This window comes from Corapipo altera, unplaced genomic scaffold (assembly GCF_003945725.1).
Source record: "Corapipo altera isolate COAL_440 unplaced genomic scaffold, ASM394572v1 0, whole genome shotgun sequence".
Classification (NCBI taxonomy): domain Eukaryota; kingdom Metazoa; phylum Chordata; class Aves; order Passeriformes; family Pipridae; genus Corapipo; species Corapipo altera.
Window position 1 is genome coordinate 84887679 of NW_020884872.1, and position 16119 is coordinate 84903797.

The 16119-nt window shown below is 37.6% G+C and overlaps 1 protein-coding gene and 2 long non-coding RNA genes across 11 annotated transcripts in view; 1 reads left to right on the top strand and 2 right to left on the bottom strand.

Annotated features, from left to right (window-relative positions):
• LOC113955492 overlaps positions 1-6570 on the bottom strand; it is a 38918-nt gene extending 32348 nt beyond the window's left edge. Inside the window, exon 1 of the long non-coding RNA XR_003530588.1 lies at positions 6475-6570. This is a non-coding gene — a long non-coding RNA (uncharacterized LOC113955492). The remainder of the gene's footprint in view (positions 1-6474) is intronic.
• DLG2 (discs large MAGUK scaffold protein 2) overlaps positions 1-16119 on the bottom strand; it is a 999036-nt gene that overhangs the window by 783165 nt on the left and 199752 nt on the right. The gene's annotated exons all lie outside the window — the stretch shown is intronic.
• On the top strand, positions 10150-13169 carry LOC113955423. Its single transcript, XR_003530557.1, has 4 exons — positions 10150-10298; positions 10787-10871; positions 12659-12780; positions 13057-13169. It is a non-coding gene; the product is annotated as an uncharacterized LOC113955423 (long non-coding RNA).

Consider the following 16119-nt stretch of genomic DNA (forward strand, 5'->3'; position numbering starts at 1 on the left):
GGTGTGGGTTTTGTTTTGTTTTGTTTTTTAAAAAACCCTTAGTTATCTTAGTTGATCACAAAAATTTTAATGCAAAAGACTATTTAATGGAAAAACTATTTTTCAAATACATTATTTGTTCATTAGATATGAGAAACTATCCAAGATTTCCTCATAATTTAACCTTCTACAATGAAATGTAAGATTTAAAAAAATTATTTAAATCAATTTCAATTCTGTGCCAGCCATAGGCTGGAAATTACTGAATTAGCACAAAATAATTTAAAATATTTTAAAAAATAAATATTCGCAGAAAAATCAGGAATGGATCCTATAAATGTATATATATCCATATTTTTCTTCAATTTTACTTCCCCCTAGCCTTAGGGAAGGGAACAGCTGAGAAGGAGGGCTACATCTCAGTCAGAAGGCTCTCAAATCATAGTGCTAAGATTTAAATGCTACATTGTTCTGTATGTTGGAAATGTTAGTTGGCAGATTCGTTACAAGCCCTTAACTCCTTATGGTAATTTCAACGTTTTGCCTTTAAGCATCTACAAATCAATTCCCAAACTCCTGTCTCTGCTTGTGTAATAGGATTATTTAATAGATTACTATGCTTAGTATACATACCAACTCCTCAGAAGCAGGATTGAATCAGCTAACTTGATCTCCAGCCTGAATTTAGATTAACCTGCTACTTACTTGTCCTGCAACACCCTTCTCTGCTAGTTTAAAGGGTTTTACCTCTCTTGAGAAATCTTGGTTTGGTAAAGAACTCATCTAGATTTCAATATCTAAAAGTTAGGACTCTCATTTAAAGTCCTAGGCTTTCCTTATAGTGAGTAGAAAGACAGTCTTCCCTTGGTGGTAACTGGTTTTGGATAGGTTTAATCATCCTTTGGAAGCAGTTTTCCATTTGCACTGGCTTTTGAAGGAATCATAACTGTGGAATAAGTGCTCCTAAGATTGAAGGCAAAAGTCAGGTCAGCTGAATCTGGGTTATTGGCTCCATAATTGAGTACAAACTCCCTGTAATTATTTAACAGCTTTCAGAAAGAGAACCATTAGAACCAAGCTTTACAGTCAGCTGGGTGGGAGAGAAGATCAAATGCCTTTAGATGGTGGTGAGAAAGAAAGCAGGGCACATTCTCAAGTTGTAAGAATTTTGAGAAACTGAAACTTTTATTAAAAGAAAGAGAAATAGAAAGAAGGAAGATCCCCAAAATGGCTTGTGAATATTTGGTCTGAGTGCTGCAGACCAGTGTTTACAGCTCTGTATGACTTGGACCAGCTATAAAGAAATTTCTACCTTAATGAAATAGGTTTTTCTCTTTATCTTGGACTGGAAATTTCACCTTGGACTTGCATAATTTGTTTATTTTCTAATAGATATATTGCATTTCAAAGAAAACTTTTTAAAATTGCTATAGCCCTCACAAGTTCTCATGAGGATACTCCTATACCCGCTATATATATGAGTTAATCCAAACGGCAGCTTCACACTGAGCTCCTGCTGAGCTCTTCCACTCCAAAAATCCTAGTTGATCAACCAAATAATGGGATATGTGCACTTCAACTCTTTACAGTGGGAAGACAGGAACATTTCCCTGCAGAGCAACACACAACTGTACAGATTCCCTACAGGCTTTTCCACTCCCTTCTTGTTCAGAGCTAAATGCTATTAACACTGTTTCATGCTAAATAAATAAAAGCTTTTGCACTTAACACATAAGGATGTCCTGATCTGAAGCATCTTTGAAAATTTAGGTATTGGACTCTAAGCAAATAACCCTACATCAAACCCTACGTGCTCTCAAAGATGAGCCAAAGGAGTATTTTCCCACAGACTAGTACAAAGTCTAGTCCTGCTGATGTCTCACATTTGAAAATCATCCAGCAATGCACATGCACATCTGACTGGTGAGAAGATTATCACACAAGTAATCCCAAATCCATGGATGATGGAAATTCCTTTCATATCCCTGAAAGATATGCACATTGATTTTCCTATGGTCACGTTTAGTTGTATGTTTGAGTAGTTACGTGTATAAGTATGTGGAAGGAAAATCATTCACGGCTCCTAGGAAAGTAACCTCACAAACAGTTAAAAAAAGGTGTCTTTATTTCCCTATCTATACCACAGAGCTGTTTAAGCACAGGTGTCCATTTTCATCCTTTTCAGGACGTAGTTCTTAAGTTTTTGGTGCTTCAACAAAACAAAAATATTATATGCAAATGTATGGACTTCTTTCATGCTTTCAACAACAAAAAAAGAACAAATAGTATGATTTTAAAAAGTGTAAAGGCATCATTTCAATTTCTTTTGACTTTCAGAAAAATATCAGCACCTTCCTTATTATATTAATCTATATAATTGTATTTCAAATAACTAAAAAGGGTGCCTGGATGAAGGTTTCTTGTTATTTCCAGAATTGTATGCTTTGCAAAAATATTTTACTGGGAAACTGCAAAATTTCACATCTACATTTGTTTCACACACAAGTGTCAGAGTTCCCTAGGAGCAAGAATTCTGGATGCCACTAAACTGAACTGAGCAGTGACACCCTTCTGCTAGGGGAGAGTCAGCACTCTATGGGCTCTAGTATAGATGTTAGTGTAACCAAATCTTTTTTACCTGCAGTATCACCCAGGGGCTCTGCCCACTCATTCCTACTGGCTCTTAGAGCTGTGGGAAGCACTTTTAAATTGTTGGTAACAATTATACAGCATACACTAAAATATGCAATAATAAGGAAAAAAATTAAGTCTTTCCATGAATGGGTGTTGCTGTCTCTACTTTTCCTTGCCATCACAGAAGAGAATGGAAAATCATGGCATACATTTTAGTGAACAGATAACTGGAACTTTGGAGTTCCTCCTCACATTGCAATACAAAAGCTTTCAGAGGTCTCAGGAATCCATCTAGAAACTGCATATGTTAAACAGAACACATAAAAGGAAATAAACAGGTTATCAGAATGCCTTCAAAGCAGAAAAATCAGTAGTCTAAAAATCCACAAATAACTGAAATTTGCACTCCATAAATCTTGAATTAGGTTCAACCATGGTGAATTGCATTGCCTTCTGGCACTAAGCCCTGCTAATTACTTCAATCCTCACTCAGGGAGTGGTGAGATTTAATATTACCATCAAAGTACATCCAGTCAGTGCTGCCACAACTAAATTAGTCATTGAAACTAGACTCTTTGTTCCCTTTTATACTGCTGGAGTCCTTGTCAACTTAAATTACACATGAATCAACACAAAGTCTTGAAGATATAGCCGCCAGTAAAAACTTTTCAGCATGAGAGGGACTAATCACAGATAGCAATTAACATTCTAAGAATTAAATGCAACCATAAAATTATGTAAATGCTAATAAACAAACTCATTAGTACTTATTTTCTTTCTGGTATAAAGATTAATCAAGGGTCATAACACTGGAGGTGACAGGATTCCTGTGATTACAACTCCACTACGCAGTTAATTTCCCGTAACACTCATTCTCCTTTTCCTATAGACTGTCATATGGCCCTTAAGGAAGAATGGGCAATGTCAAATGATTTTCTCTAACATCAGAGTGATATTCAAGAGGAAAACTCAGCAAAATCTACATGAAATGAAATTCATCATTAAAGGGAAATCCTGAATTCTGAAGCATTTTTTACTTAAAATTCCCCGAAACAAAACAACAGTGCTGTCTTTGAAATCACAGAATTGTTCAGGTTGGAAGGGACCACAGTGGGTCATCTTATCCAACCTCCCTGAGCAAGCAGGGTTATCCTAGAGCACATGACACAGGAATGAGTCCAGATAGTTCTTGAATATCTCCAATAAGGGAGATTCCACACCCTCTCTGGGCAGAGAGATAATGCAATCAGCTTTTGATCACAGCTAAGTATATTAACTGTACTAGGAGTGGAGATGTACCCTGTACAATTTCTATCTTCTGCCTTTACGACCTGTGAAGAGCAATGTGAAAATACCTAAGCTGTTTCCAAGGAAGTTAACTCAGTCCTCGACCTGTACAGGTAGCTCAGGTAGGATGCCACATAAAAAAATGTGAAATAGCTTCCATAGCCAAACTGGTTATCTCTATGCAGCACCAACCTGCACCTTCACACCATCTTGACTGTCTGCTTGGGTCAGGGCTAGCTCAGAGCTCTCTAAGCCCAAGAGCCAGGAAGGTCATGGACCTTTGTTTTCTCTGTTATTTCCTCTTGGCAGGCTCTGATAGCCTGTTTAGTCAATGTTCTGAATGAGCTATGGTTTTGCCTTCTTTCAGGTGATTCTGTCCTCATATTTGGGAGATACATTCTCCCTGTGAAGCTCATCATGTGCTGCCTACTGGGTTATATTCCTACTGTGGTGTCACCTGGAGCCCACCAGAAAGAAAGATAATACATAAGTAGTTCCTGGTACAGGGAGCCCACACTGTTGTATCAGACAAATGATATGGAATTTAATCCTGGCTGAGGGCTAGATAGCATTTCAAATCTTTTTCAGAAACCACTTGCAAAGCTTCTGGGCATGATGCTGTCCTAACACAGCCAAACACTGATTCACCAGCAGCTTACAAGTGTACAGCAGCATATACATAAGCATACAGACATGCCCTAACACCCACATTAACAACCCTTCCCTGCAATCTGGTGACAGAGTGAATGAGATAAGCAACCAGCTGAAGGTAGAAAATGTCTCCATTTGCATGACAGTGAGGAAGGCTTTTTCTTCTTGAAACCACTGTCTATACTGAAAGGCTACTCTGACATGGTCTTGACATTTCTCTATGCTTTTAATGCCTGAAGCAAGATACTGATTGAAAATCTCTATTTTTATCTCTCAAAGTATCTTGGTACCCATCTTCATTTGATAACCTGAGGAGATTTGACTCCTTCTTTTCTTGCCCTGGAGATCCTATTGGTTAAGGAAAAATCCTTGAACTACTTCCCTTATTAATAATAAATGGTAAGAGAGCTGAAGTTGGCAACTGGGCAAGCAGAGATGGAGGAAAACTGCCTTCTTTTAGAAGGAAATGGAGATGGCTCCTGAGGCTGTCGCTAAGCGAACCTATATCCTCGGTATTGTATGTATGGTTTCCCTATCAAATACTGGATAATGAACAAAAGAAATACAAACAATCAAAGAGAGAAATTGGAGAAGTCCAACTGTATCCTGGGCTGCCTCAAAAGCACTGTGACCAGTAGGTCAAGGGAGGTGATTCTGCCCCGCTACTCCTCTGTCATGAGACCCCACCTGGAGTGCTGCATCCAGCTCTGGGGTTTTCATCACAGGAAAGACATGGACCTGTTGGAGTGAGTCAAGAGGAGGCCACGAAGATGATCAGAGGGCTGGAGCACCTTTCCTATGAAGGCAGGCTGAGATAGTTGGGATTGTTCAGCCTGGAGAAAAGAAAGCTCTGGTGAGACCTTATTGTGGCCTTTCAACACTTAAAGGGGGCTTATAAGAAAGATGGGGACAAACATTTTAACAGGGTGTGGTGCAATAGGACAAGGGGTACTCATTTTAAACTAAAAGAAGGTATCTTTAGAAAAGTTATAAAGAAGAATTTTTTTTCTGATGAGAGTGGTGAAACATTGGAGCAGGTTGCCCAGAGGTGGTAGATGCCCCATCCCTGGAAACATTCAAGATGAAGCTGGATAGGGCTATGAGCAATCTGATCTAGTTGAAGATGACACAGTTTATTGCAGCAGGGCTGGACTAGATGGCCTGTAAAGGTCTCTTCAACCCAAACCATTCTAATATTCTATGATTTTATTTTTCTACAAAAGTAAAGATAGAAATATGTATCAACAGTCAACTTCAAAGCCTTGGCCTTTTTCATAAGGCTATTCTTTTAGTTTGTTTTTTATCCATCCTCTGTTATCAGCAACAGAAACAGTGAAACAAGCTTCACAGATGCATCTGGATTACCATTCTAGTTCTTTCTCTTCTCCAGCATTGACAGGAGCATCTCTAAGGCTGAAGAGTTCAGTTTAGTCAAATCGTAGAAAGTGTAATTCCACACTGTGCTTAACATCATGAAACAAATAGTTGCTGCTGAAAGGAATAAGTGCACTTTCCCTTCTCCAGTTCCCTGCCACTACCCATTCAGACCTTGTTTTGAATACTGTGGTTGTGCAGCTTTGGGGTTAGTTGGTTTAATTCACTGAGCTGACTGAAAACCAAACTCCCAGATTAAGCAAATATGCTTTCCATGGATTGGTATCATGATGTGCCATCCCATGGAGCTGTGAGTTCAGTGTTTACAGACTAAAGAGCAATTCAAATGACCAGCCACTTGGTTTCTTACTCCATCACCCACAAGTAGATGTCTAGTGCCAGCTACGTTAAGATTATCTGGCTGATTTGTAAGTACCACACAGGTCTCTCATATGACACCAAAAGATATACCTCCTCCGTGCAGGTCATAAGCATGCTAGAGTACCTCAGATTATACTGAGCAGTCGTGTACGTGCACCTGAGCCAAACCTTAGGTTTCTTCTTTAGAGGTGGACAGTATTGTCAGTACTGACAAGTTCTTCATCAACAAGAGGAGTTTATGCACCTACAGTGCATGAAGACTCCTAAATGTACTAAATGCTTGTGGACCCATACATGTATCCAGGCATTCATTTGGAACTGAAACCCATCGTGATGCATTTTAATTGCTGCAGGCCAAGGGCAAATCTCAACAGCATAGAGGTATGCAATATAATGTTTCCCAGATTGGATTTTAGGTCCAAGTATGGTAATTGTTTCATAACACAGAGTTGGTCAATTTTGTCAAACACGAATCCTCTATTCAAGCAAACTTACTGTCTAACAAGCAGTTCTCAAACAGTGATTCATGGTCTCTGGAATCAGTAGCAAAGAAGTACACACAAATTTGCACATACACATATATTTCCACACTACTCCAGCACTACTGTTGAAACCAGAAACTTTTTTTTCCCAACTCTGAGAAAAAAACCCAAAGGTTTTTGTCTAAACTCCTCCTTGTTTTAGAACACAGTCCGCACAAACATATTTAGGGTATTTACTCTAGAATTAAACCACTGAAAGGCAATTCTTTTATATCAACAAGGTAAAATAGTAACGGACTTAAAAGTCTTTTGGAGGTAGAAAATTGGGATTTCTTACAATACATTCAAAAATATTTATAAGTCAAGTATTAAACAAATAAAAAATCTTATACAGTGCAAATGTTATGATTATTTTCAATTTACCAGCCTGATGAATTAATAAAAGAACTTATCTAGGCCCCCAAAGTAATATAGTCTAACTCAATACTAATGAAGTAAGGGGCAAATTAACAGGATAACCTTAACACTTTGATACACCCAAACAAAAATATTTGTTTATCGGCACACTAATATTTCTTTGGCAGGGCTTCTTAAGCCAGGAAATTGTGTTGATAGCCCTGGAAGGCTCTACTTCAGAACACAAATGCCAGATAAGCACAGCCAAATGCCTCTCTGTTGAACAGAGTGGAAAGGGAAGCTGTAATTTTGCTTCATGGCATGCTAAGAAAAAGAAAAGACACCATGGAGATTGGCATACACCGATGTCTATGGTACATTAAACTAACTTTTGATTTAAGCATATTAGTCAACAAAATGCATGAAGACAGTGTGTTGTCTGGGCTAGAAGAGAGGATTTGTAGGTACATTTCAGGTAGGAAATAAAGCCCTTTGGCCTCACTCAAGAAAGATTTAGGCTCCCAGGTAAACCCAATGAAGAATTCTGAAGAATTTTGAATAGCTAGGCCATTGACTCTTCATGCAGGAAGCCTTTATCCCATCCACAAATCATCTGGGAACCTCCAGGTTTGGAAGGTACTTCAGCAGATAAAAAAAGGCAGAGGGTTTGAATGCACATCAGTGCATCAGAAGTGAGAAGCTATGTACATAAAAACAGAACTCTGCTCTATGCAGCAGCCTATGAGGATGCGCAAATTCTGCTACTGTAATTCTGAAGCCCTCAAAGTTCATTCTCACACATATATTCACATACATTCTTTATAACCCCTAGACACAGCAGATTGTACATAATCTGAGGATAACTCACTTTTATTAATATGTAAATTAGCAGGCTGCTATCTATGTACATAATTTATTAGTCACAAACATACACCAAAAATTGTATTTGGAGTCTCAAGGCTAAGTCTATGTAGCATGTTCCCCAGCAGAACATCTAATTTTTTCACATGGTTGCTCAAAGCAGCCATGAAGCATGCAAAACAGGCACTTAATAAGGGTCTAAGTTATTATTTCAGCTCTGAGTACTCAGTTTATATGTCCTAGTTGGCAAATTGTTCTTCCAACATACTCCTACTAGTTAAAAGAGTATTTACCCCTAAATAAGCCATGTTGTAACATCTCCTAGTATAAGCACTGGGACTCAACACACCTTTATTTAGCACCTTCACTGGGATACTGCTCTGCTGTTCTGGTAACTGATGGAAAGAGGAGGAACTTCCACAGATTGTGTCTCTCTTCCTTTTTCATATTTGAGGGATCTGTGCTCTTACTTTACTTCAGCTGAGTGACCAAAGTCAATCAGGAGAAATCCAGATCCATGTTTTCTGGGAACAAGCTATATTTGGATAAATATTTGTTGCTTCAGGAAGGCTTTTCAATCATAATGAAAATCAAGTCAGTCAAAATTTGTCATCAGATGTGTTTGATATTCATTTTTAGTATTTTATAGTAGAAATGCCTCAGGCACATACCTGTCTTCACAGCTCTGACCGAATGCCACAGATATTCCTGCATTCACACAGAGAGGGAGAATTTTCTATCATTTACCCCATAGTCTATTCTTCTTTCTTATATACTCCAGTTTTAGATAAAATAACGAGTCACACAAAGAAGAAGAAGCTAGAAATATGTGCTATCAAACTCATGGCATGTCACCTAATTTACTGTTTTCATTTTTTAACACAGAATTGATTTTAAAATATTCTACATAGAGAATGAGGGGTTTGGACTTCAAAAATGCTGCCCTACTGACAGAAAAATAACTAGCTGCTTAAGGTTCACAAAAGTCTGTGTGCAATGGGACTACAAAGAGCCTTACTATTTATTTATTTTTAATTTTTAAGTGTTGTTGTTACACCTAACATGTTGTATAACAGTGAAAGGCAGTGGGTTCATCTCAGAACGCTTGTCTCCTCTTGAGAAGTAGGCTATTGTACCATAAGGAAGCAATATCTCAGTCTTTTATTAGTTAAACCAGCAATATAAACTAGAATTAAATTTTTAGTTTTATGGTTATTCTCTTCCAATGCTGCTGACAGCGTGATGGTGTTCTTAAAAACAAATCATGATTTTGTACAGAGATAACTTGGGTTGCACTCCCTCAGAATGGGACAGAAAGAGATGTAGGAGGAAGAATGAAATTGAATTCATGGTGAAATAGGGAGTACATGTATCTGAAAGGATTCCTCCTGATGATAGTACTAATAATACCATTTCTGAGGACTGAAGTGCTGCTGTCTTTTCATACTCAGCTGTTGTGAAGGGGAGATTGGACTAGATAATGCTCTGAACCATATCTGAGAACAATCACTTTTGATCCCGAAGAAGTTGAAAAGAGGATAAGAGGAGGAAGGAGAGAAAGAATATCTTGCATGAAAGGAGATTAGGGAAACAATAGCCAGATTTATACATTTTTTTCCCAGGAAAAAAAAAAAGTAAAAATCACACAGTGTTTCTCCAAGAAGCACTTGGAGACATATCATGTTTAGGTATTGACTGCAACTTCCTAAGGGTAGTCATGAATATGTTCAAATTGAGCTGTGACCTTTTCTTAAAAATTCAGATTTCCCAGTGGTTTCAAGCTCTTCACCACCTCTGAACAATTAATTTAATAAAAGGTTAAAATAAATCCTTTTGACTTTTTATGGAAATGGAGGGGAGTAGGCATCAGCTCTACACAGGGGCACTGGTAGCCATAGAGCTCAGACTGTGCATCATGTGTGAGCCTTTTTTCACTAGCAGGGCAAGCTGCCTGCTTGCCTTTGCATTGGGAAGGAGGAGGAAATATAGGAATAGTCAAGAGAAACTGAGAGATGGTTTAACAAATTGCTCCTCAGTTCCCATCAGCCGGAGTTTCTTTATGACTCACTATCATTCCACCCCCTCGGCAACAGATGGGAAGAAACTTTGGTTGATCCAAGAGGATTAGATATTCTTCAGATTCAGCTCCATCTGATTTCAAGACACAATAGCTGGAATCTCATAAACCAGGCCTTAAGTCTAGAACTGGATTATGATTTTTGCATAAAAACGGAATGGACCATAGAGCAGGAGGTTGGTCATCCAAAGTTATATTAAGGTTTATGACTGACAGAATAGCAAAGAAGTTTATGAAATGTCTATGACGAAAATATGCTTTTGGAGGTCTGAAATACTCTGTGTCAGCAGATATTTTGGATAAATGGTATTAGCACTTTGTGAACTGATGCTACTGGATAATCTATGCATATGCAACGCAGATATATACTCAACACATAGCATATGTAAGAAAGGCAAGACAATCTTTATGTCATTTAGGAAAAATGGATGCATAGAGGGGCACATTCAATACGCACATTGGCTTTTTGAAGACACGTGGCCTAATTCTGTTCTCAGTTATGAGGGCTCAGCAAACTGACACCATTTAAGACTAGGGAGACCAGATACTTGGCAAGTGCCACTAATACAAATAGAAATTTTGTGAACCCAAATGTGAAAAACTGTTGTAATATTAGTGGCATATGGTAGACACACATGAGACTTGCCCTGTGTTTTCTTTTCAGCTGTGATGTTTCACCAGCCAGCCTGGCACAGCTGCACTACAGATGTGCTGTGTGCCATTCTGCTGGAATAAATTTCCCACACTCTGTAAGATACTGTATTCTCTGTCACTCAGTTGAGATTCCAGCAAGATAAATGGTTGGGTAGAGGGGACAGATGCTTTTATTTCTCTCGTTGATGGAAAAATAAGAGTCAGAACTGCCCATCTTCTCTGGTGGCAGCAGCTGACCTCTCCACCAGTGTATGGTTGCAAGTTGGTCATCAGTCCATGAATTAATTGCAGCAGAAATGCTTTAATGCCTGGCAATAAAATCAAAACAACTCTTTCTCTGCAACCACCCTTAAAAAAAAAGAAAAAACAACAAACCAACCAAAAACCAAACAAACGGGCTCTATTAGATATGATGATGATAGAACAACCTATTTACTAAATAATTTGTTAATCATTTTGCATGCAGTTTACATAGAGAAATTTCACCTTGTGGGTTGTTTACATACAGTTCAATTTAACTGTTCACTGGGCACTTGCTATTCACAGCATGTAGCTGCTCATGTGAGGCACAGGGTGTGCTTCCCATTGCCTCACAAGATTTCTGAAGCATTTGGGAGAGATTTTGTAGATTTTTTTCAGACTAGAAGAGTGGTTTTATTAAGCTTGATCTTATGCATACCACTGTCCATAGCTGATAGAAGGCCTTGTCCACATGCAAATATGGGTATTCATATGAATCCCAAAACACAGTGTGAACAAAACCCCTCTTGCTTTACAAATACAAATGCAACTAATAAGATTGCATCAAGAAGCTGAATGAACAGTGTTTGAGACATGCATTATTCAAGCCATTCTCTCTTAGACAGGACAGTTCATTCTTTTCAATTATCTATTCCCAGATGTTAAATTCATCAGGCCATGGGTAGTCAGTTGTAAAACAAACTGGACCCTCCAACAACAATCTCAACAATCCACTTCTTCTATGTCCATCTGGTTATATATGATGGACCTAAGCACGTGGAGTCTCATGGGTGCATTAGAAGGCATTTGACATATGCCTGAATCTTCCTACACAGGAGAAAAATATTTCAAAAGAATCAGAGAATCGTCACATGGGCTGGTTTTGGCTGCCAGGAGAATATGTGTCATTTTGTATAACTTATTTATACTCAAAGTAATACTTGGGGATGAACAACTGCAAAATTATTCTTTCAGCACAAAATTTGGAACAAGGCAGATGTATAACTGACTTGAAAATGTAAATACCCTGTTCATCTTTTAATGTGAAACTCAGAACCAAAGTTGCCTTGAAATTCAGTAAGACTGGGCTCTAAATGCTTACAGCTAGTGTTTCAGATAATTCTGCTGATAGATTAGATAATGGCAAAAGAAGGAGATATCACAAATGTTAACTTGGGTCCAGGGACCCAACCCATTGAGGGGCTGCCTACAGTAACATACATTTTCCTGCTAATGATACAGGGAGCCTGGTGACATTAGATTTAATAGATAACCAACCTCCACAGTGCTATTCAAGATATTGGCCCAGGTTCACTTTGCCATTCAGATGTAATTTCATAATAAAACAATGATAACCAAAAAGGGTCTGTAACACTCCTTTGCAATGGCAAAATGAAACGTGCACATTGTCTGCCAGGTGTTTGTTGGACTCTGTTGGAATGGGTCCAAATAATTAGCTACTCTCCAGATGGGTAGCAAAGCACAAACAATCTAATGTGTCTTTTGGGTACAGACAACTCTGACTTTCAATGATGTAATAACATTAACATGTGACAGCATTTAAGTTGTCAGCAATTTGAGAACTTAATTTTGTAGTTTGCAATCTGCAATGGTTTTATTTTCATTAACCAAACACCTACAGAAAGGAGACCAAGACTACAACTGGCAGAGGGAGAAACTCGGATTCCCAGTGGGACATACAGAATTTACTTCATTGCCAATAAAGCACCTGAGACATTGGAAGCTGGAAAACATCACAAGCATGTATGAAAGCTACTTTTAGTAATTTGCAGAATTTTCAATGTCCGTAACAAATTAAAAAACAAGACTGGGAAATCGTATCCTTACCGCAGAAAATATATGTGAAATATGCAGTACACCAGATACGGTGATTGGTTTATAGTGTTTGCAAGTAATCACTGAAATAACCTTCACAACTCACCTCTGAGCTTCATTGGTACCCAAAGCATAACCTGACTAAGACAACTGAAGCTTTTCAGAGAAGAACATTACTTCTGGTAGCTTATTTTTCTCCCTTAGGTCTCCCACATTTCCTAGGATGAGGAATTGTGAAGGTTTTTGGTCCAGTGCAAAAACACATTTGAGGTGAACAAGAGCAGGCTCCTTAACTGTTTTTTCTTAAATAAATAATGTGAAGACTTCTGCCAGCTGTCTGTACATCCAAGGGGAAGTGGTAACATATTTTACTTAGAAAAAAAGTTGAGTCTTGAGCTTTATGATTCACCTGAGCAAAGTTGCCAAGTCTTGCAATTTCTTCATGATATCAAGAGCTTTTTCCAGAACCTCAGATCTTTGAGTCATAGAGTATATGAGAATTTCAACTTCCATCTTAAGAAATAAATAAAAGCAATTTTCCAGCTCTCCTGGTTATACAAAATATTTGGAAAACACAAGGGTGGTGGCCCAAAAAACTTTGAAACTCAAAGATAAACAAGGAATGTATCATCTCATAAGAGGCATAACGAAGGTTAAGTCACTGCGTTATTCCTGGGACCCAATACTTAGTTTCTGGAGGTCTGCTGCTAGCAAACCTATCTGCATAAAACCAAAATCCCACCCAGAATAATCCCACTGCCTGCCCTTTCATGGAAATAGTTGTTGTTTCACAGAAGACTGTGATTACAGATAAAGACTCAGAAAAGATCTTAATTAATTTTATTTTATTAAGATTTCCTTTGTAATAAACCAGTAAAACATTTACACGAGCAAGGCCAGTACTAAGCAGAACCATATATGTTCATTATTCTTTAAGCTCTTCTCCAAGCCCATCAAAGCTTCTGATCTGCTTCCATGAGTTTTGAATAAGACCCTTTAAAGAATTGCATTAATAAATATCCGTCTATTAAAATAGAAAATCTGTAATATTGACCAGATTTTTATACTTAATTCTTATTTTTGGCCAATAAACCAATAATGTTTGAATCTCTCCAAAGAGATATAACTAAATGTTTCCATTCTATTGAAAGAAAAACAAAGTAAAAGGAAAAAAAAATACAAGCAATAATAAAGAAAGATATGCCTAAAACTTCTGTAAATAAAGCAACCAAATCAGTATCAAAACAATATATGAATCAGTATATTGGGATACATAATTTTGGCTAGTATTTTTTTGAAAAAATTTTTTTTGGAAGATAAATTCCTTTAGAAATAGCTATTTATCTCTATTCATCCAAGAATTTAACTTTAGTATCACACATGAAAAGGGTTGATAAGTGTTCAGATGAAATAAGATCACTTATAACAAACATTCCCCTAAAGCCTAAAGTGTGGCATACTGGATATTTTCTACTGCTTTACAGATCTTGGCTTAACCACTAGTTTCACTCCTGTTGTTTATCACAAGACTATGGATTAATATTAAAGAGACACTGGGCATAAATATTAATATGCAATCATGGGTATGTATATATAAAATATACATATATTCAAATCATAGGAGACTTGCATTTTCAATTGCAGAAAATTTGAAAAGTAGGTAATTGAGGAGCCAACTGAAATTAATTTCAAATGGTGCAAAAATAAGTCCCAAGAACATCTGCTGGAACATACGGCACAACAGGATGTGCAGTATTATGCCATAATAATACACCTTGGGTGCAGTATGAGGCATGAAGCCAAAAAGCATATTTAGAGGGAAAAAAATTGGGGACAGAAACAAACCAATCAATTAGAATCTAATTTAATATACGTAATAATACTTTCCTGTTTAATTTATCCTCTAAATAAAATTCAAGAGCCTCACTAACTACCATAGTACCCAGGTTTATTTATCTGATTCCATCCAGTATTTCAAGAAATTCAGTGTCTTATAGAGAGGTTGTTTTCTTGATGAAAATACTCCAGTATATTTTTATATATACCTATACAACCAAGTAGCCTAATATTCATTGTCTTAAAATCACCTGGAAGTCAAAGAAAATATTTCTTTATGGCTCAAAGTTATACCAAGACATCGAAGGAAGTCATATACCGTGGAGAAAGCAACGGCAGAGTGGAAGGGCTTCTTTCTACCTTGACTTTGTATCATCAAGGTACCGTGGAAGAACTATGTGTATAAAAGAGGGTAGCAAACTGCACATCAGATATCTCACTTGGCAAGTTATGGCATTTCCCAGGGAGTGAGAACAATACAATTAAGCTCCTAGTCAAAAAAAAGGAGAAAACATTTTGTCATGATTCTAGCAGACTTTTACCTTTCCTACTTTTTTACATAAAAGTTTGTTTTGCATCCCATTTCTGTAACCTATAACAAAATACTCATTTAAAACAGCAAATCAAGCATATTATCCCTTGAGAAGTCTCAGGAATCACAGTTGTCTTCTTTCTGTATCCCTTGGAGAGAGGCAAGATAATCGGCAAAATTCTTCCCAAGTATGTGACAGCACCGATTCTTTGTAAAACTAGAAACTTGTGTAGTAATGGAGGTGAGGAGAGGGATGCAAAGAAACTGAACAATGGAAAACATTTTGGCAAACACCAAATTACTCAGTTTATGATTATATTCTTAATATCAACTTCCAGACTGATCTCGTTACATGTAATTGGTGACTCTTCCTGCATCTACTTATTAATTGACTGCTCTGAGGCACATGGTCAGCAGGCTGGTAACTCTGTTCACCTAATTTGGGATCTAATGAAGTGACAGAGCAGTCATCACAAACTCCTGGATCTAGTGTTAGAATGTCAGTGGCTGCCAGAGGGAAGAAGAGAATAATAAATTGCTATCTGTGTTGACTAAATATAAGACACACATGTGGTAACAGGGCAGCAACGAAGATTCATTATCAACTTTAGCTAATTATTCTGATAAGGACACAGAGTCTTGAGGTCTCAATCTTGTTATGCCAAGAAGCTTAGTAACAATATCCGCATAAAAGAGAAATACCATTTTGCTGAACCTGGTTTTCTGCAGTGGGAAGGTCTGAATGGGAGAGTCTGATTCTGAGTGTATGCTTCAGAAAATAATTTTGTGTTAGCAATACACTGCATGCATTCGTGAGCATGTTTTGGTGTATGCATCTGTGCATGTAAGATTAAGAAGTGTACACTTGATGAGAAAGTGGGTGAATTGATGAAGAGAGA